The following is a 20,500-nucleotide window of genomic DNA, read 5'->3' as shown; positions in this document are numbered from 1 at the left end:
GAAATGTCCTAACAATGGAAACCTGGTATCGGTTTTTGCCAATATTGGTATAACATTGCAGTATATGTTGACAGATATTGAGTCATATTTGACTTAATGATGATGATAAGTATGCAGATTTTAGGGCCTAGAGAACACACACTATAAAGGTGTGCGAATTCGCAAATAAATCTGCAAATTCGCGGATATCCCCGCGAAATCATGGATTTTTTCGCAATTGCACTATACTGAACTGGAGTACTTTCTACTGGCTAATCAGTAAGTGCTACCTCGTTGGGTAAATGTATCGTGCTTTTCCTACACTACAGCTGCGTATAGGCCCAGAAGAGTTGCCTCCAGTGACCCCGTGTGTCTGTAACTTTGCCACCGCGCCCATAGGCGCCGAGGTCCCTCGAGTGAGCTGTCCATCACAGTGGGGGAAAGAGCGGGAAGAAGTTGTATAGCCTAGTGTGTGTGGGCCGGGCTTCTGTACGAGTTCACATGCCTCTTGTTTATAATGTCAGAGACCGATCAGCGTAGCAGATGAGGAGAAAGGGGGGGTCCCCTATCCTGCCATGGGCAAAGGTTTTCTTTTTTTTGGACCCGGTTTAAAGTGCAGGCGCATTTTCAGTTTCCGAATGTAAAGTTATGGGCCCTGTGTGTTGTGAACTAGATGGCTTTTCCTTTTTTAAGAAAGATAAAGTAAAATAATAGAATAAATCCCCCCCAAAAAAGAAGAAAAAAAACAGAAGTGCCTTTAGCGAGAAAGGTTGTGTGCGATTGTGCGACAGAGACGCACCCCCTGGTGTCAGCGAGAAGCAAAATGCCTACAGCACCTCTTGTGCAGACGCAGCCCTCGCGGTGTCGTCACCAGGCTACTTTCATGTACATTTGCACATTTCCCTTTCACACCTGCCCTCCCTTTCAAAGTTCCTGCACATGGCCTAGCACAGCCCTCTCTCGCACTTGCTTATTTGACACATTGGCACAGGCTGGGGCTTCCCTTATTAAGGGGCCGGCACTAGCAGCAGCAAGCGCCTAGCCTTGCATCTGAGGCACTCTGCTTGGGACACATCTCTACCTGCCCCCAGGGGCTGCAGGGAGTACCGCTCAGCAGATGATGCAGGTCACCCCAACTCTGGGGAAGCAAATTCTTCACCCTCAAGCACTGGTGGCTGCAAATCTCATATTGTGTGTGTGTTTTTCTTTTTTAAATCAAGGACAGGGCCCTCATAGGCAAATAATGTCTATGTCCCGCCCCTCTGTGCCTGCATGTAGAAGAGAGAGTGAGGCGAGGGTCCGAGTAGTGCCTGGGCCCAGGGTCCTTCATGTCACCAGCCTGGCTCTCTGTCTCATCGGCCCCCTGCTCCCGGGCTGCCTCGGACAGCAGAGAGAGGGGGGGGCTGGAACCGGGTCCGGCGCAGCCCATCAGCAGCACCTCCCCAGCCTTAGCTGGGGGTCCTCTGTCCTGTCTTAGGGCAAATGTTTTCTTCATTTTCTTTCAGTTTTCGAGTTTAAAGTTAAGGGCCACGCATATTGTAAACCCCATGCCGATTTCTTTATAATAAAAACATTGGGAGAGCAGAATATAGAGATATATATATTTTGAAAAAGTGCTATTAGTGAGGAAGATTAGGCGTTCACATGCCTCTTGTTTATAAAGGTCAGAGACCGATCAGCGCAGCAGATGAGGAGAAAGCAGCCTCCTGGTCTCTGGAAGTACAGGGGGATTGCGCTCGAGAAACTTGTGGATGCCTAGACCTCCATCATGGATTACAGCTATTTGTAGACGGTAGATTTAGGGAGAAAGCACACCTGCCTAGCATCGACCTTGCTCACTAGATTCTTGGGCTGATTATAATAATAATGCCTTACTGAATTTGAGCTTCAACTCGGGCACCTGCTTGATTTATATCTGTAAGTGCTTCCTGCTGAGGGTTAATTTTTGTGACAGGAGCCTCGTTGCCTAATTGTAACTATTCTCTGACCCTGCTTGGAGGGTCAGAGCAGGGTCAGAGAATAGTTGCAAGTAGGCAACGAGGCGCCGCTCAGGAAACACTTACAGGGTTACAGCAGGTGCCCAAGTTGAAGTTAATTTCTTGGTAACCCTTTTGTAAATGGTAACAAAGAAATTAGCTTCAACTTGGGCACCTGCTGTAACTCTGTAATTGCTTCCTGAACAAAATTCGTCCCGCTCGCAGATTCGCGGAATTTGCCGCAATTTCACGAGATTTGCGGGTCGCGAAATTGCAGAAAATCCGCAAATTCCGCGAGCGGAACGAATTTTCAGCCCATACTTACTCCTCATTCACTGCAGCCTTCAAGGCATCCCAACTTTCTGTCTGACCTCCAGCCACTTCCCCATCCCAATTCCCTATTCCAAGCCCTGTCTGAAGCACACTCACACCTTTTAATGAACACACTCAATCAGACACAAGCAGCACACATACACACACAAACAAACCCCACAAAAAAAACTCAAGCATTCATCCAAACATACAGCCAGCAGACCCACCACCACACAGACAAGCATCACACCCAGAACAGCACACAGATCAACAGCATCCCTTCCACCACCACACACACACCCACCACACCCAGAGGATCACACCAACGCACACCACACCCAGCCCAATACACGCATACATGATAAGGACAGCCAGCAAAGTGAAAGACAGTACACCCACTACCACACACATGCATCACACTTTCCACATGCCACATTACCTCACCTAGCACCTACACAGCACATACGTGAACAAACACAAGTAGCTTACAATACAAACCCAAAAACTCAGATGCTCACAAGAACACAAACAACAGACACCTATAACGCAAGACTCACTGAAACAAGCACTACATACACCAGACGCACATGCACCTGTACCTCCCACTCTCTTCCCACTAGCCTACCAAATTTCCCATTGAAGGTCAGAGTTTTTCCCCTGCCCTAACCCCTAATGCCTCCAACATATTAAATCACACCTTTAACATCTCAGTCAACCCCTGCCAAACAGTCATTAATTCCAGGAGCCCCCAAAACAAAACCACAGCCCCCCACCCCAAATCTAAGGACACTTCTCCTGAATCACAATGGCACCCCTTACAAAGACAAAGACAACCCTTCCAAGCCCAAGGACACTCTCCCAAACCCAATAACTCCCCTCCCAATGCCAAGGGCACACCTTCTAAGCCAAAGGACACCCCTCCCAAACCCAAGGACATCCCTCAAACGTCAGCCATCCCCGTCCATGTAAGATCTGGAAGGTGCCTGGCGGGCGCTAGGGGGCGCACTGTAGTGAGGCTCCTGCTGCCTGTTCCATTGATCCGCTCATGATCCTCTACCACCGACACCAAACTCCTTGAAACACTGCACAGCTGCGAGGTGTACCGTTCTGCAGACTCGGTGAAAATCTGAGAGCGCTCGGACATTCCGCCATGAAGATACACCCGCGGAAGTGGAAGACCGAGAGCAATGCTGGAGTTTATATGTGCGCGCTGCCTGGGACCTGTGGCTACGCTAGCCCGAGGCGGACCACGAGGCGTGCAGGCCGCGGCGCATGAGGCGCCAACGCACCCGCGATTCGCTGCGTAGCTGGGAGAGGACACCGGCGCTGCGGGATATACAGCCGACGTCGCACTCCTGAACATCGTATGGGGGGGAAGACACGACCCCCCCGGGCTGGCCAGAGCATTGCTGTGCGGCGAACCGGTGAGATACGGGGCCTGCAGGGGATTGTCCCGGGCTGGGGGGCTTGCTGACTGGGTGCGAGGTCTGGCTTTCCCCTTTTCCCCCCCCCCCACACCCCCCGTTACCAACATCAAAGAGGGCGGACTGCGCCTGATAAACCCGACTGCCCTGGGAGAAGCGGACGCCTCCATTGCGCGGCCCGTGTCCACCTGCGACCGGGGTTTGAGGTTGGGCCGAGACGAAGGGTTGGGCTCGGCCCGAAGTGGAAGAGACCTGCCCTGCGGTATATTACGCTGTTTTTGTCCGCTGGCGATACATGAGCCCAGTGTAAAGTAGGCTAACAGCAATTGAGGGGACACGGCCGAGGGCGGTGATAAGGCTTCCTCGAGTGGAGTGGTGACTGGGCACAGCGCAGTAACGAACTGTGATCTGGCACGAACGTGGACAGTAAGATATATCCTACCTACAGTGTGCCTGTGAGTTGCGACTCTGAGACTCGAAACTGTGGGCTGCATACAGCAGAAGAGAACTGTGCCAGGCAGGACTCCTGACTGAAGGGCCAGGACGCGACTCCTCACAACACTGTATTGACTGATTGGATTGCGCCCCAAGGCGGGGCCAGACTTGTATGTATCGGGAGATTGCACGCTATGTGTCCCGCTGGCCCGTCCCTAATACCGCGTTGCCGTGTACATGCATAGCTGACATTGCTGGCTGGGGTGCCTGCTTCCTGTGAACGCAGCTCCACTGGACCCTCCACTTGCACATATACCCCCCACACCTGGGCCTCAATTATCGCCTGGAGCTGAGGACTAGCGCGTTAGAGGCCTCCTTGCTTGGCACCCCTCGGGACTACGCGACATTGATCTTACTTTGCTACAAACAGAGAGTGGTGCCTCCATTCCCGCCTGCACGCCGCGGTGGGCATCGTTTGCTAGGATTGGTGCATCAGTTGAAAGTGCACCCTATATTTCTGCACTGGGCTCATGTGCGCCTACATCTGACCTCTCTCGGCTACAGCCCTGATCTGTGCACCTCATTCGTCCAACGCGAGATATTACGTATTCCACAATGGGTAAACCTGATAATAGGCAATCGAAGCTATCATTCGACTCAGCTGCCTCCAAAAAAGGGTTGCGCAATGGGCCGGACACAGGAGGGGCCCACAGCCCAGTGAACTCCGGAGCAAGCTCTAGCTCCCCTCCAGCGGACATACAGCAATTGATGCAAGAGATGAGACAGGGGTTTGCCACAATAGTAGACAAGGTAGACCGGATCTCGTCAAGAATGGACGCCATTGCACAGAACATTGATGTACATGAAGAGCGCATCACAGCAACGGAACGGAGAATATCTGACAATGACGACACCATGGCCTCCCACACCGCACAACTGTCACGGATGGACAATGTCCTCAGAATCATAGCTGCCAAAAATGAGGAGTTGGAAGCACGTAGCCGCCGCAACAACATCCGCGTCGTAGGCGTGCCCGAATCCACCAACACAGGGCGAATGGAAGAATATGTGGAGAGGATACTACTTGCAGCGGTTGGTCCCGACGTATTCTCCAAACAATTCATAGTTGAAAGAGCGCACAGATCACTTGGCCCTCAGCCCCAACCTGGAGCCCCACCAAGACCAATTATTGCGAGGCTTTTAAACTATAGGGACCGGGATACTGCCCTGAGAGCGGCACGCACAAACCAAAAACTATCTTGCAATGGTGTCAGCTTTTCTATTTACCCGTATTTCACGCCCATCGTGCAGGAACAGCGACGCAAATTCCTTGATGTCAAGAAGAAACTAAGGGCACTGCAAATCGACTACGCATTACTGTATCCTGCCAAGCTCAGAGTGACCCACCAGGCAAAGCAGCACTTCTTCACCAATCCGCAGCAGGTGCAGGATTTTTTGAAAACTCTACGACATACACGAGCTGGTAATAAAAGGAACGACAACGAAGAACAGAGCGAAGCACACTCGATGAATGGAGATGGCTAGGCGAGAGTTCTGATTGGTGGAATGTTTGAATGACCCACTGGCACTGGCCGAAGGGCCAATAAGATTACTTCAATTTGACATGCTCACCGCTGCTGATCGAGTAGACTGTGGACACAGACTGTACTGTTGGTGGTAAAGTATTACAGGCACCACCCCCTTCCCTTCATTGTGCCCGCTTGAGGCTGCATAGGACGAAGGGCAAGGTGTGGGGGGTGGCTTTGTGTCTCCCTGGTTGACCCCTACAGGGTATACCCCTTTGGACATGTTTACTGCACTGCAGTTGTTGGGGTGGTTGCTAATTGTTTGGGGTGGAGGGTGGGTTGGGGACTCTGGCACGTTGGGGTTGCTTCAGTGGGAGGTGGGTGGGGAAATGTTGGTAATGCTTGACTTGAGGCCTTATGCTCCCAGCAGTGTTTTTATGGTATTGCTGACAAGTATGCGTGAATATGAATGGTCCTCAGTAGATGACTGTAACCTGTTAACCGATGGCAGTGGGAAACAATCTTCGCAGGTTTCATTTGACATGTTTACTCCTAATGACACTGATGTATCCCCTGTTCTGAGTAGGGTAGGACCCCTTGTAGTGTCACTTGGTAAGGTACTTGGGCCTTCTGCCTTTACTATGTTGGGGTTGTTTAAAGGGCTGGGAGGGAGGGACTGTTTGTTTAAGGACTGTGGTAAGAAGTTCGCTGTTAGGACTGTCAGAGAGTTGCTACACCTAGATCTGATGGGATTTCGTAAAAGTACTCTGTGGGAATGTATTCTCGCGAAGCATTTTGTACACACGAATATTGCTCCACGATGCTGCATTGGCATATATGTTGGGTTAAGGGCCAGAGTGTTGACTCCTGGGCCAGTACCGAATGAGACGCTTTATGATAAACCAATGTATTGCTTATGGGGGACACTGATTTAAATGTTTTGACATGGAATGTGAGAGGTTTGGGTGACCATAGGAAGCGACGTCTGATATTATCATATTTGGACCGCCACTCTGTGCACATAGCCTTTCTACAAGAAACCCACTTTAAGGTGCAGCCTTCCCAGACATTCGCCAAGAAATGGGCGATTCACACGGTATTTGCATCCTACTCAACATATGCTAGAGGCACAGCAATCCTGGTAAAGAGGGGTACGCCCTTTGCTCTGGTTGGCACCAAAATAGACCCCAAGGGCGATACTGCATAATGTGGGGTAGACTAGGACACATTGCAGTAACACTAGTGTGCTGCTACGGCGCCAACATTGACGATCCCCATTTCTTCACGGACCTGTGGGCGGCAATTGTGGGAACAGGTCCGCAACATATCATTTGGGGGGGTGACTTCAACCCTACACTAAACCCGATAATAGATCGATCACATCCTTCCCCTCTCCATTACACGAAGGCAGGGGCAGCACTGCGGTTGGCGCTAACAGATCACAATATGGTGGACACCTGGAGGCTATTACATGCTGACTTGCGGGAGGGTACACACTTCACGGCACAAGCACGGTCATGGGCACGGCTCGACTATATATTTCTGACGCCTCAACTTTACACCTCCCTTGTTGACTCACAGCATCTCCCCAGGACATATTCTGATCACTCCCCTGTAAAAATCACCCTACGCTCGACAGATTTAGGCCCTCCTACGACTGCTTGGCGTATGCAAGCTACGATGCTACTAGACACAGCCTTTCAGGAAGAACTACGCACTGAGTGTTTAGACTTTTTTAAGAGAAATAAAGATTCGGTTAATGATGTAGAAACGATCTGGGACGCATTCAAGGTGACTTTGAGAGGATATTGCATTGCTAAGGGATCCGGGGTTTTGAAGAGCATCATGACACGATTGTCAACACTGGAGGCGGAACTCAAACGCTTTGAAGCGTCATTGGCTATCCTTTCGACAATACGTGAAAAAATCTCAGAATACACGGACGAAGCCGCTAGGGAAACGAAATTTCGGGGCAAATACTGGACTGCTCGCCGTTATGGCGAGGGCGAGAGACCGGGAAAGGCCCTAGCCGCTACAATTAAACTGGCAAGGACATCTAATGTCATTCTAGAACTTGAAAGCCCGGAGGGGGCAAGGCTGATAGACACTACACGCATCCTCAATTCATTTGTGCAACACTACAGCTTGTTATACACTTCTACTAGGGCAGGAGATCTCCAATTACAGGATTATCTGGCCGATGTTTCACTTGGTTGGCTTAGTGATGCGCAGAGAGCGTTTCTCAGTGCCCCTTTCGAGCTGGATGAGGTGCGTGATGCAATCATGAGCATGCAGTCGGGGAAAGCCACAGGGCTCGACGGGATCCCGATAGAATTTTATAAGACATACATAGAGTTTATGGCCCCGGTCCTGCGGGAAGTCTACGAGGACGCCCTTGAAGTGGGGCACCTGCCACCATCTATGCGAATAGCACTGATTACTTCGCTACTTAAGCCAGGGAAACCAGCGAACAAATGTGATTCTTACCGGCCCCTTTCCCTGTTGAACTGCGATGTTAAAATACTGGCCAAATTGATTGCCACTCGCATCAGCCTCTTGCTTCCTACACTGATACTGCCCGACCAGTCAGGTTTCGTTCCGGGCAGAGCTACTTCACACAATTTGCGTACTTTTTTTTCTGTCCTCAACTCGTTACACGATGATCAGCCAATGGCGGCCGTCTTCCTTGACGCCACCAAAGCCTTTGACTCCTTGGAATGGGACTATGTGTTCCGGGTCCTGGAGCGGATGGGCTTCCCGGCGATATTCATATCGTGGATACAGCTCCTGTATGACCGTCCTGTGGCTCGAGTATTAATTAATGGCAAACTTTCCTCGGAATTTCCCCTTTCCAGAGGAACCAGACAGGGGTGCCCACTATCACCACTTTTATTTGCTATAGCAACTGAACCCTTGGCTGCAAAACTACGGCAACATCACAAAGACAGTGCACTGTGCTGCTTTCAGAGGCAAATATTAATATCAATGTATGCAGACGATATCACATTGTATGTGCGTGACCCGAGCGAGAATTTGAACCCAATTCTTAGAGAGTTTATACGGTTTGGTAGGCCTTCCGGGGTTCAAATCAATTGGAGTAAATCATGCATATTTCCACTCACTGCATCCACTGCGAAGTTCGCACTGGATTACCCCATCACTTGGTGCGAGGGGGATTTTAAATATTTAGGTATCAACATAGAGAGGGACAGAGATGAATTGCTTAGGGCCAACTATGGCACCACGATGAATCGCATTACCGATAATATAACGAGATGGATCACACTGCCACTCTCTATGGCTGGTAGGGTGTCCTTAATAAAAATGGTGATCCTCCCCCAATTGTTATACCTATTCTTGAATATCCCTTTTTACCCTGGCAGGTATTTCTTTCAGCAACTTCGGACGGAACTCATTAGACTTGTCTGGGGTGGGAAGACGCCTCGACTACGGTGGGACACCTTGACCAGACCCTATAATAGGGGAGGGTTTGGCATACCAGACTTTGAATTATATTACCAAGCAGCCCAAGCTCACTATGCATATTATTGGGTGCATCAACCCAGGTACATGCCTCAACTAGCGGCGGAGCACTGGCTCGCTCATCCGATCCCCAAAGAGGGTGCATTTTACGCCTTGATACCAGGCAGGGATAAGACACCCACGACAGTGATGAGCACAGTTACTGCATGGTCCCACCTGGCCAATAAGTTGGGGACAAGCCTGCTCTATGCGCCTCTATTGCCTCTGGCTTACCACCCCAGTATGCCATTATTACAAGAAGCGGGATTTCGTAGGCTGATCCAAAGTATACGGGTTGTAACATGGGGACACCTATACCATGATGGGACGTTTCGCACTATGGAGCACCTCTATGAAGGCATACAGCCGTCTCCGCTGGATGTATTCCTATATCTTAGACTGCGCCAAGGGCTGAAGGACCTTACCCCTGACTTTCCACATGAGCCCCCGACTTTCGCCCCGCTGCAACTTTTGCTGCAAAATGACACCCCTTGCAAACTGGTATCGACATTATATAGAACAGTACACACACAAATTGACTACCTACCACTTGCAGCTAGACTACGCTGGGACCAGGAATTAGAAACACCAATTTCGGACAGGCAATGGGACTTCTGTCTCCAGCAAACGGAGCGCATCTCTGCTAGCAGTAGATATAGAATAATACACTACAAATTCTTACACCGACTGTACTACACCCCTGTCCGGATGTGTAGATTTAAACTCCGAATCACCGACAACTGTGACAGATGCCAGGCCCGGGGGCTGATTTTCTGCATCTAGCTTGGGGGTGCGCAGAGGTCCGGCGGTACTGGGACCGGGTATTTTCAGCATTATCCAGGATGATCCATATTGAGTTGGATCCCTCCCCTACTTTGGCTCTTCTGGGATATGTGGAACCCCTACAGGCGGCACACCGCACATTTGTTTCTTTGGCCCTTTTGATAGCCAAACGAAGGGTTGCGTGTAGGTGGGGTAGGGGCAGAGCCCCCAAATTCAAAGATTGGATCTGTGACCTTACTTATTGTCAGGAACAATTAAATACATACTCCGAATTGTTACCACTAGCGTCACGGCCCAGGGATATATGGGCCCCATTGCAATGTTACCTAATACAAGAGAATGAGGATGAAACTGAGGAGGTGGCCACTTAGAAGACACATGGACTGCCTTCATTAAAATGTTCTCCAGTGCATGATTATGTCCTAGATGCAGAATATGGGAACCTGAGTTGTGGCGGGTGGTCTGAGGCACCGTCCTATCTGGTACTGTGTAGCTATACTGGCGGGCACTGATTTGACTGTTCTGATGATATGTCTACTTTGAATGGATTATATTGCACTATTCACCTCGATCCTGCTCACTTGTAGGCTGTCTCCTATTGTGGCAATGCTTTATTGGTGCAAAATATCGAAAACTGAATTGCGCACTATAGCCGCATGGGATGCGGGGCTCAGCGAGTCCTCTAATATGTTACATAACTGATTCTGGTCACCTAATTTATGCATGTAGTGTGGATTATGGATTAACGTGTGTACAAGTAAATGCACTCTTTGACATTGTACTGTGTCTAAAAAACTTCATAAATAAAGTTAAAAAAAAAAAAGATCTGGAAGGTGCCTACAAGATGCCCCTTCCTGAGGAGGTCCCCTTTGGCAGTTATGTAGGAGTCCCCAAGACGTATGACGAGAGTAATGGACTGCCATTTGAATTTTGCTCACAAATGAAAGAGACTAATTGTTATGAATATATAATACCAATTTTTCAGGTCACCATGTTATTCCAGCTATTATTTTTCCTTAGTAAATGTATTATTCCTAGCAATGCTTCTGAGTAAAATGTGAAGTACTTGTTTGTCTTGATGACGAGTGAAACAACTGATTTGTTTATTTTCTACTTTGTAAAATGCACGCTTTCCTCATAGTAAAGACCACTTGCACCAACTATTTGATATAGTAACATTTTGGAGGATGTGGATGTGCTACTACTGGTGTGTTTGTTTCACCTTGATTACTGATCAGTATGAGCATCTATGCATGAAACAGTTCTGTTTCATTTGTGACTATTGATATTGGATGCAGAACATGACTTATACTAGACAAGGGGAAATGTTACATGTCTGTATATGTTTATGACTTCTAATTTATGAGAGACATTTTTGTAACTGTTAAAGTCTAAGGTGAAGGTAACACCTTGTCCAGGGCAATTTCTACATCATGTAACATTGCACGTACCCCTATGATGTGTGTTGCATATTTTATTAATGTTAGAATGTTCTGCCTTCCTTTACACATACCTTTATGGTGAATTTTTAATTTTTATTTTGATATCCTATTTTTGTCCAAGTGTCTGTTTTTGGGAAGGCAGCTTGAACCACATTCATACATACAACGTGTTGATATAGGTGTCCTTCTTTAAATTTGTAAGACATCAACATTACAGACATCTGTATTGCACATTGGTATGCTCTTGCTTGTACAAGCGATTTTTAAATGTACAAGTCCTGTGCAAATGTTAACAAATAAGTCAATAGGTAACTGGTATTAGTGTGGCTTACCATTGATTGCGTCCACAACAGTGTTGGTTTTGTTCATCATCAACCAACAGCAGCTGTGGCAGGAGTTTGCAGATCGGGTCCATGGCAAAACAAGAAGTGTGAAAGTGAATAAGTGAGTTTCAGTCTTATAACCCTTCCATTCCGCCAACTTAGGTAGGGACGTTTGACTGCTACATTCACATTGGCCGGGAAGGCATATCATGATTGGCCTGGCATAGAAACTGACGGGACTCTCTCCTACAGCAGCTTTTGCCTATCCTGCTATCTACAGGGTCAAGATTTCCTGGTAGTGGCGGTGAGCCAATGGTAGTCTTTTATCTATGCAATAGCCAACATCTGAATAGGGCGGGTGGACCGCCAAGCCGATGGGTGGTTAGACCGTCAAAAATGTGACAGTGGAAGGATTCTGTCAAGATCTAAATCAGGCCCTCTGTCTTGAAGTATTCTTGCTCATATTGGTTACAGGAAGCCTAATTGAAGATCCCAAAATTCTACGGTTTCTAGGGGACTTTAGACAACCTCTTTTTTCCTGATGACACTAAATATGGGTTGAAACGTTGAAATTCCCTCCCTAAGTTGCTTTCATAACAATTTATGGTTTGCCAAGAGATACCATCTATGCTTGCGTTTGTTTGATATTACATCAAATACAGTCTTGGAATCAGATTAGTGTCTTGTTCTATGTTGTTGTATACATAGTACTTTACTGTCTGTCTGAGCACTGTGTCATCTGCACTAATTTTGATACATAATAATATGTATACTATCCGTAGATTAAAAATGTTAAAAATCATCATCATGCAAGATATTGTGTCCTGTATCTTTTTTCAATAGCATTGATTATTGTAGGAGAGTAGGGTCTGCTTACTATGGTTACCCCACTGTTTGCTGGTGTTTCACTGGTTCTCGACTTTAGTCTGGCTGCGGCCCTGCTAACCAGGACGCCAGCCTAGCTGCCCCCTCTCTAAATTGATTGCATGTACATTAGGTACACTCCAGATAGGTTACTGGGCTACCCTTGGGAGTCCCTAGTATCTGGTACCTTAGGTACTAAGGGCATAGGTACCCCAGAAGCCTACCAGCCTGGGTAAGGTGGTGCATGCACCCCTTACCGAGATATAGGTTACCTAAATCTACCTTTAATCACTGACATATATAAACCTAAAAGTCACTCCTATGGCAGGCCTTATCAATCCTGAAGGCAGAGTGCTTGGTTTTGTGTGAGAGGGTGCCAAAGCATGAGCAGGACCCCTCTGCAGCTTTCGGAATCTATTCTCTGTAGCTGTTCTCTGATGTAGCCAGACCATATACTCTTAAGTGCATTATAACCTCGCAGTAAATGCTAACTTTGGAATGGCTGCATGGAAACATGTCGTGTTTGGTGTCAAACACTTTGGAACCCCCCCCCGCCAATCCTGGCAGAGGGGGTAGAATTCCACCCTTCTAGAGGCAGGCGACATGTGCAGCCACAGACACAAGTCCGAGGAGAAAGTCACTGCAGAAATGATGTACCCAGATGGTTTATGCAAATGCGGTATGGGGACTAAATGTGAGATCATGCACATTCTTCTTGATTGTCTCATGTGTGCTGAAGTGAGAAAACGGATCCTACGACCTATATTCATAAAATATGACACAAGAGTGAGAGCCCAAGCAATCCATTTAATGCTAAGAATGGAATATTTAGAAATAGCTATAGCTTTGGGATACTACCTGAAATAAATAAATCTAATGGTCAGGGGAAAACCCATAGATGTGCTGTGAGAAACCCCAGTTACCCTGCGTACAATAAAAGAAGACGAGTAACTCAGATGGGACAAGTCCTATGGGCATTAATCTCCATACTATAGTGGTGCACTGCTGAAGATAACGAATTGCCTTGATTTTAAATGTCTAAGACGATTTAGCTTTTAAGTAGAATATTTTGTACATTTTTATATCTTTTTAAAGATTTTAACAAAAGCTGTATATTGTTTTACTAATAATTAACTATGTACAATACCCTGAATTTTACACAATTGGTTTTAAAGACTAAGGTCTAAATAAACATAGTTTTTCTCTCTCTCTCTCTCACAGACACAAGTCTGACCTCCTGCTACTGGATGAAACGCCAGCAGGGGAGGCCAGGACAATAGGTTTTCTGTCACAGGGAGGTGTAACCACCTCCCCAGACAGGTTTTAGTGTATTGGGGCTGGGTGAGTACATTCAGTGAAGGTATTTCAGCCAGTGCTGGGGGCACACTTGGTGTCCCTGTGCATAACCCAGTTCAAACCGGTTGCAGGGGCACTCAGCCCCTGCTCTGTCACGAAACTGGACAAAGGGAAAGGGGTGTAACCACCCCCTCCCTGAATCCACCCACAGGTAGATCTCTAGAGTAAGTCCAGCGACTAAATTTAGTATAAGCATAGGCACCCAGTCCTTAGGTCTTTAGATTACCCTGGACGAAACTCTGCAACATATATCCTGGCCCTTCGACATTCTATTTCGACTAGAAGACGGAAGAATATCCCTTGGGGTCAAGAAGTGACTTTCCTGTTCAAACAGGCACCAAAGAAGCATTTTGCCGGTCTGCATTTCCAAGGCTCCCACCAGATCCCGATGGATTTGTGACACAGGACATGGATTTCCAGACATCGTTGAGGCCAACATGAGATCCCAGCAAAGCTGAGACCCGCAGCCATCACGAGAGATGTGGGACTGGAACTCCTGGACACGGGCACAGTTCCATGGGCCCACTTCTAGCAGTTCCTCTTGAGGCTCCTTTGAGAATCCTGGTCCATCGACTGGTGGGTCCCCACAAAGGTAACTCTTCTGTTTCTTGGGCTTTCCTGGTTGCTCCAGATGTGCCTTGACTTCCCTGCAAAGGGTGAGTCCCTCAGACCTTGCTGGTCTGCACCAAAGTCAATTGTTTCTTTCCACATGGGTTGCTGTTGCCAAGGCCTGTTGGGTCCCAGACGGAATCCGACACTGCAGCACTCGACATCCTTTGTAGGACAGCTCGAATAAAGCACCTGGTCATCATCTACGCCTCCTGGTCCTCGTGGCTGAAGAATCAAGCTACACCTTCTTCACCTGAAATCACCCGACATTGGTTGGCATGATCTTCTCGCCTTCCTGGTCACTGGCTAGTGACCCAGACTCTGTCCCTCTGCTTTCAGGTACTTCTTGACTCCGATCCAGGCTTGGATCCATCCAGACACTTTCGACTTGGTCACCTGCAGCACTTTTTGGCAGCTCGCCATTGAAAAGGACGGTGAAACCCGGCATCAAAAGACACCTATGCACCCTGCTTCCCTGGGTGAGGTAACTCAAGTACTCCGGTGCTCCTGTGGGTATTGACTCTAGAACTGCCTAGTTCTAAAGGGGTTTGCTCCAAGTCCTCTTCTAAGTGTCCTTCCTTTGTAATTTTCTAACCGTGACTTTCCCCATAGAAGTACATGGTGATTTGCGTCTGTGTTTAGACACTGCACACGTCCCGTGTCACTACCTTGGGTGGTTCTTGGTGGCCCCAGTCATTTTATAGGCTCTAGGCCTTGCATCTATGTCAGTCAGGGTTCTTATACCACTTTCTTAGCATATGGTTTGTTAGGCCCCTATGGCTAAACGTATACTGTGCTAATTTACTGTGTGCTAAATAAGTTTAACTGATGTACCTTTGCCTCTAGCCTCATAAAGAGACTAGAGGGATGTGTTTAGAATAAATATATATATTGTATATATATACCTGGTGTGGTTCTCCTTTCATTTGTACATTCATGAGATTATAGACTGGTAATACAAGCTGCTTTACATTCCTTCAAGACTTAGCCTGAAGACTGCTCTCCACAGCTACCACTAGGATAGCTTTCTATATTGGTTGTCTTTAAACCTACCATTAATAAGGGTTGTTTGGACTGGTGCAAGGTGCCCACTAGAATAGTGGACAGCATATGCCAGGCCAACTTCTCACATTGGTGTTCAGCGTTTTGGATTCCAGCTTGATGTCTTTTTACCATATAATCTCAAGTGTTTGATCATTTGAAAACCACTAAAGGTATCAGAGGTACATATAATACAAGCCTAAATACAGTAAGTTCTCCTGAACTTAGAGTTCTGTGTCAAGGGCTTAAGCATACCCTTTCTACAACTCATGAGAGTCCAGCAGGGCCGGACTGGGAACCAAAACCGGCCCCGGCAAAGTGCTCGGCCGGCCCCCTGGGGGAGGTCAGAGCTCTTTGCCGGGGCCGGTTTTCGGACGATTTTGTTGCAGGGCCGATTTTGCAGCTATGCTTCATAAACGGCCCTGTAACAAAAACGGCCCCCAGGGGCCCAAAACCGGCCCCCACCTGTGCGGCGCACCAGGGGATTGCCCGGTGCCCGCAAAGGCCAGCCTGGGCCTGGAGTCCAGTAGGTACCCAACTAGAGTAGGTAGTGCATACACCACATCTCACTAGTTATGTCTTCAGTGCCAGGACCTAGTGTGTCCTTGCCAGATGTCAGTAAACTACAGATGTCTAAGTATGACACATTGCCTTTCTATGAGTTAAGGGCTCTGTGTACAATGAGAAAACTGAAGACTGGCAAAGGTGCCACCACCCAACGCCTCAGGGAGGTAACACTGGTAGATGACCTTAGCAGGGCGGTAGAGCTTGAAAGGCCAGGCAGTGGGGTGGGAGCAGCAGAGGAGGAGAATCCCAGTGGTTCAATACCACAGGATACAGACTCTGATGCTGACCAGGAAGGTGACAATGACCTAGACCTGGATAATAAAGCTCCTACTGGAGATGGAGAGGGAGGCCCTATGGGTCCCTTCTTTGTCCCCCTAGGAAGAGTTGGAGGTGTGCCTAGAAGGCCCATATCACCTTCAGTGGAATCTGACCATTCTGACACATCTGTAGGGGCCTCTGTCTCTTCTCATAGGAGGGACACCTCCAAGGAGAAGAGAGAGTATCAGATGAGACTTGAAGAAGCTCAGCTGAGAATAAGGAGACAGAAAGTAGCCTTAGAAAGGGAGTCCCTAGAGCTTGAAAAAGCTAGAAGAAAGATGGGTCTAGAGCCCCATGGTGGCAGCAACTTCCCTAGTTGTAGGGAAAGGTCTTATGACCATAGAAACCTAAACAAGATTGTCCCTCCCTACCAGAGTGGGGATGACATCCACAAGTGGATAACTGCACTGGAGAGGGCCTGCAAGGTACAGGCGGTACCCCAGGAGCAGTGGGCAGCAATCTTGTGGCTCTCCTTTGCAGACAAAAGGTGGATACAAGCCCCTCACTGTCAGAGAAGAGGATGCTGATGATTACAAAGTCCCGAAGAGTGCTCTCATAGATGGGTTTGGCCTAACCACCGAGCAGTATAGAATACAGTACAGAGATACCCAAAAGGCACAGACACAGGACTGGTTTGATTTTGTAGATTGTGCTACTAAGGCTCTGGAAGGCTGGTTACTGGCCAGTACAGTGTGTGATTATACAGGATTGTATAACTTGATCATGAGGGAGAAGATCATTAAGAACTGTCAGAATCAGCTGTTGCATCAGCACCTGGTAGACCCTGACCTGACCTCCTCCCAAAAATTGGGAAAGAAGGCAGACAAGTGGGTGAGAACTAGAGTGAATAAGAAGGTACAGAACCAAGGTGGTGACCAAAAGAAGCAAGATCCTAAAAAGGGTGGGCAGAAGGGTAAAGACCAGAAATCTTCACAAGGCCCCCCAAAAGCTTCTAATGGTGGGGATTCCAAAACTTCCAAGAAAAGAAAAGACCAAAAGAAACCATGGTGTAAAATATGTAAGCAGAATAGCCATTGGGCCAGTGATTGCACCAAGAAAGATGCAACTCCAGCCACCATTGCCCCTGAGGCAACTGTTCCCCCTAGTTCCCCTTCAAATGGTGGTACTCAGCAAAAGGGTGTAGTATGGTTGACACTGGGTACGGAGATGGGCTCTGGCCTAGTCATAGTTCTAACTCAGGCTGTGTTAGTCTGTGATGGAGGCATGGATATGTCCTCCTCTGTGAGTCCCAGTAATCTGGGCAAGTATAAACAACAACCTTTAATAAATGGAAAAGAGGCTTTGGCCTACAGGGACACTGGGGCAAGTGTCTCTATGACACAAGACCTTATGGACCCTGGACAAAATATACTTGGTGAACTTCACCACGTGACCAATGCTAGCAATGTCAGGACCAACCATGCCCTGGTAGGTAATTTCTCCTGGGGAGGGGTAACTGGCCTTAAGAAGGTTGTGGTAAGTGCAGACTCCCCTGTTGAATGCTTACTTGGCAATGATTGTGAGACTTCAGCCTGGTCTGAAGTGGAGTTTAGGACCCATGCAGAAATGTTAGGGATCTCCGCACAAGTGCTAGCTGTGACTAGGTCACAGGTCAAAGAGCCTAACACTGAACAGTCCCTGAATTCTGGAATAATGGACCAGTGCCTTCCCCCCTGACTCAGAGTGATGATCAATCTCTTGAGGGATATGATTGTGCTCCTGAAGAAGAAACTGTCCCAGAGGAGCTTGAGCCTGATCAGGTTGAGTTCTAGGGGACAGGGGGCTCTTCCAAGGCAGATCTGAGTTAGGAGCAGCTGAGCTGCCCTTCTCTTGAACCCACCAGACAGCAAGCTGCTGATCAGGCTTCTAGGAATGCTAGTGGCACCCATAACATCTATTGGGGTGATGGAATCCTGTATTCAGAGAGTAGAGACCCCAAGTCTGGTGCATTCAGAAGGTTGGTTATACCTCTGAAGTTCAGGGACATTCTATTTCGACTAGAAGACGGAAGAATCTCCCATGGGGTCAATGAGTGACTCCCCTGTTCAAACAGGCACCAAAGAAGCATCTTGCCAGTCTGCATTTCCAAGGCTCCCGCCGGATCCCGACAGATTTGTAACACAGGACATGGACTTCCAGATATCTCTGAGGCCGACACGAGATCCCATCAAAGCTGAGACTCACAGCCATCACGAGAGACATGGGACCGGAACTCCTGGATACCAGGTATATTTGCAAGTGCATTGACTTCCTGAGCTTTCCCGGAGCTGTGCATTGGGCTACTCGTAGTCCAAGCCCTGAGCACCAATTGCTCTGAAGACTGTGGGCCTACACTCAACGAGTGTTCCATGGGCCCGCTTCTAGCATTTCTGCTTGAGGCTCCTTGATGATCCCTGGTCCATCGACTGGTGGGTCTCCACAAAAGTAACTCTTCTGTTTCTTGGGCTTTCCTGGTTGCTCCAGACGTGCCCTGACTTCCCTCCAAAAGGTGAGTCCCTCAGACCTTGCTGGTCTGCACCAAAGCCAATCTCTGCTTTCATTGTGGGTTGCTGTTGCCAAGGCTTGTTTGGGTCCCATCCGGAATCCGACATCCCAGCATTCGACACTCTTTGTGGGACAGATTGAATACAGCTCCTGGTTGTCGTCAACACCTCCTGGTCCTCGTGGCTGAAGAATCAAGCTACACCTTCTTCACCTAAAATCACCTGACATTGGTTGGCATCATCTCCTTGCCTTCCTGATCTCTGGCTAGAGACCCAGACTCTGTACCCTCTGCTTTCAGGTTCTTCTCGACTCTGATCCATGCTTTGATCCATCCGGACACTTTCGACTTGGTCGCCTGCAGCACTTTTTCGCAGCTCGCCATTGAAAATAATGACGAAACCCGACATCAAAAGACACCTATGCACCCGGCTTCCCTGGGTGAGGTAACTCGAGTACTCCAGTGCTCCTGTGGGTATTTAACTGCCTAGTTCTAAAGAGGTTTGCTCCAAGTACTCTTCTAAGTGTCCTTCCTTTGAAATTTTCCAACGTGACTTTCCCCGTAGAAGTACATAGTGATTCGCGTCTAAGTTTAGACACTGCGCGCGTCCTCCTGTATCAGTACCTTGGGTGGTTCCTGGTGGCCCCAGCAGTTCTACAGGCTCTAGGCCTTGTATCTATGTTAGTCGTGGTTCCACGACTAACATATACCACTTTCTTAGTATATGGTTTGTGAGGCCCATAGGGCTAAACGTATACTGTGCTAATTTACTGTGTGTTAAATAAGTTTAACTGATGTACTTTTGCCTCTCGCCTCATAAAGAGACTAGAGGGATGTGTTTAGAATAAATACATATATTTTATATATATACCTGGTGTGGTTCTCCTTTCATTTGGTCATTCACAAGATTATAGACTGGTAAAACAAGCTGCTTTACATTCCTTCAAGACTTAGCCTGAAGGCTGCTCTCCACAGCTACCACTAGGATAGCTTTCTATATAGGATGCCTTTAAACCTACCATCAATAAGAGTTGTGCAAGGTGCCCACTTGAATAGTGGACAGCATATACAAGGCCGATTTCTCACAATTATCATACGTTACTAAGTTTAGTGTTAGTAAATGAGTCCCACCCAAGTTGTTTGTTTGACTTATTACACTTACTTTGGTTCTCTTGAGCAACCAAGGTGGTCCTTGTGTTGTAGATGTAAGTTCTCTAAAAAGCACTTTAAAAACAAGTCATGAATTTATATTTCTGCCACACACTGTACAACATGCTTTTTTCCATCCACCATTATGTGCAGTGTGGGGACTGTAATGCACTTGTTAACCGGAGAGCAGAACACCTACCATGTTCTGACGGTGGATAAATCTGTTGAGCAAGCCATAAGCAAGACCATAATTTGCTAAAGAAGAGGGAAATATTTTACGGCTGCTTGTCTAGTGAAGTAGAGAGCAAGAAAGGTGGTATCCATGCACAGCCATTGAAAGGTTTACCATACGGCAGCTAGACCTCAGACGATTTCCCAATACTTTACTTTTG

The sequence above is a fragment of the Lissotriton helveticus genome, chromosome 7, assembly GCF_964261635.1.
Source record: "Lissotriton helveticus chromosome 7, aLisHel1.1, whole genome shotgun sequence".
Taxonomy (NCBI): domain Eukaryota; kingdom Metazoa; phylum Chordata; class Amphibia; order Caudata; family Salamandridae; genus Lissotriton; species Lissotriton helveticus.
The sequence above is the reverse complement of the archived record's forward strand: the minus strand, read 5'-3'. Positions refer to the sequence as shown.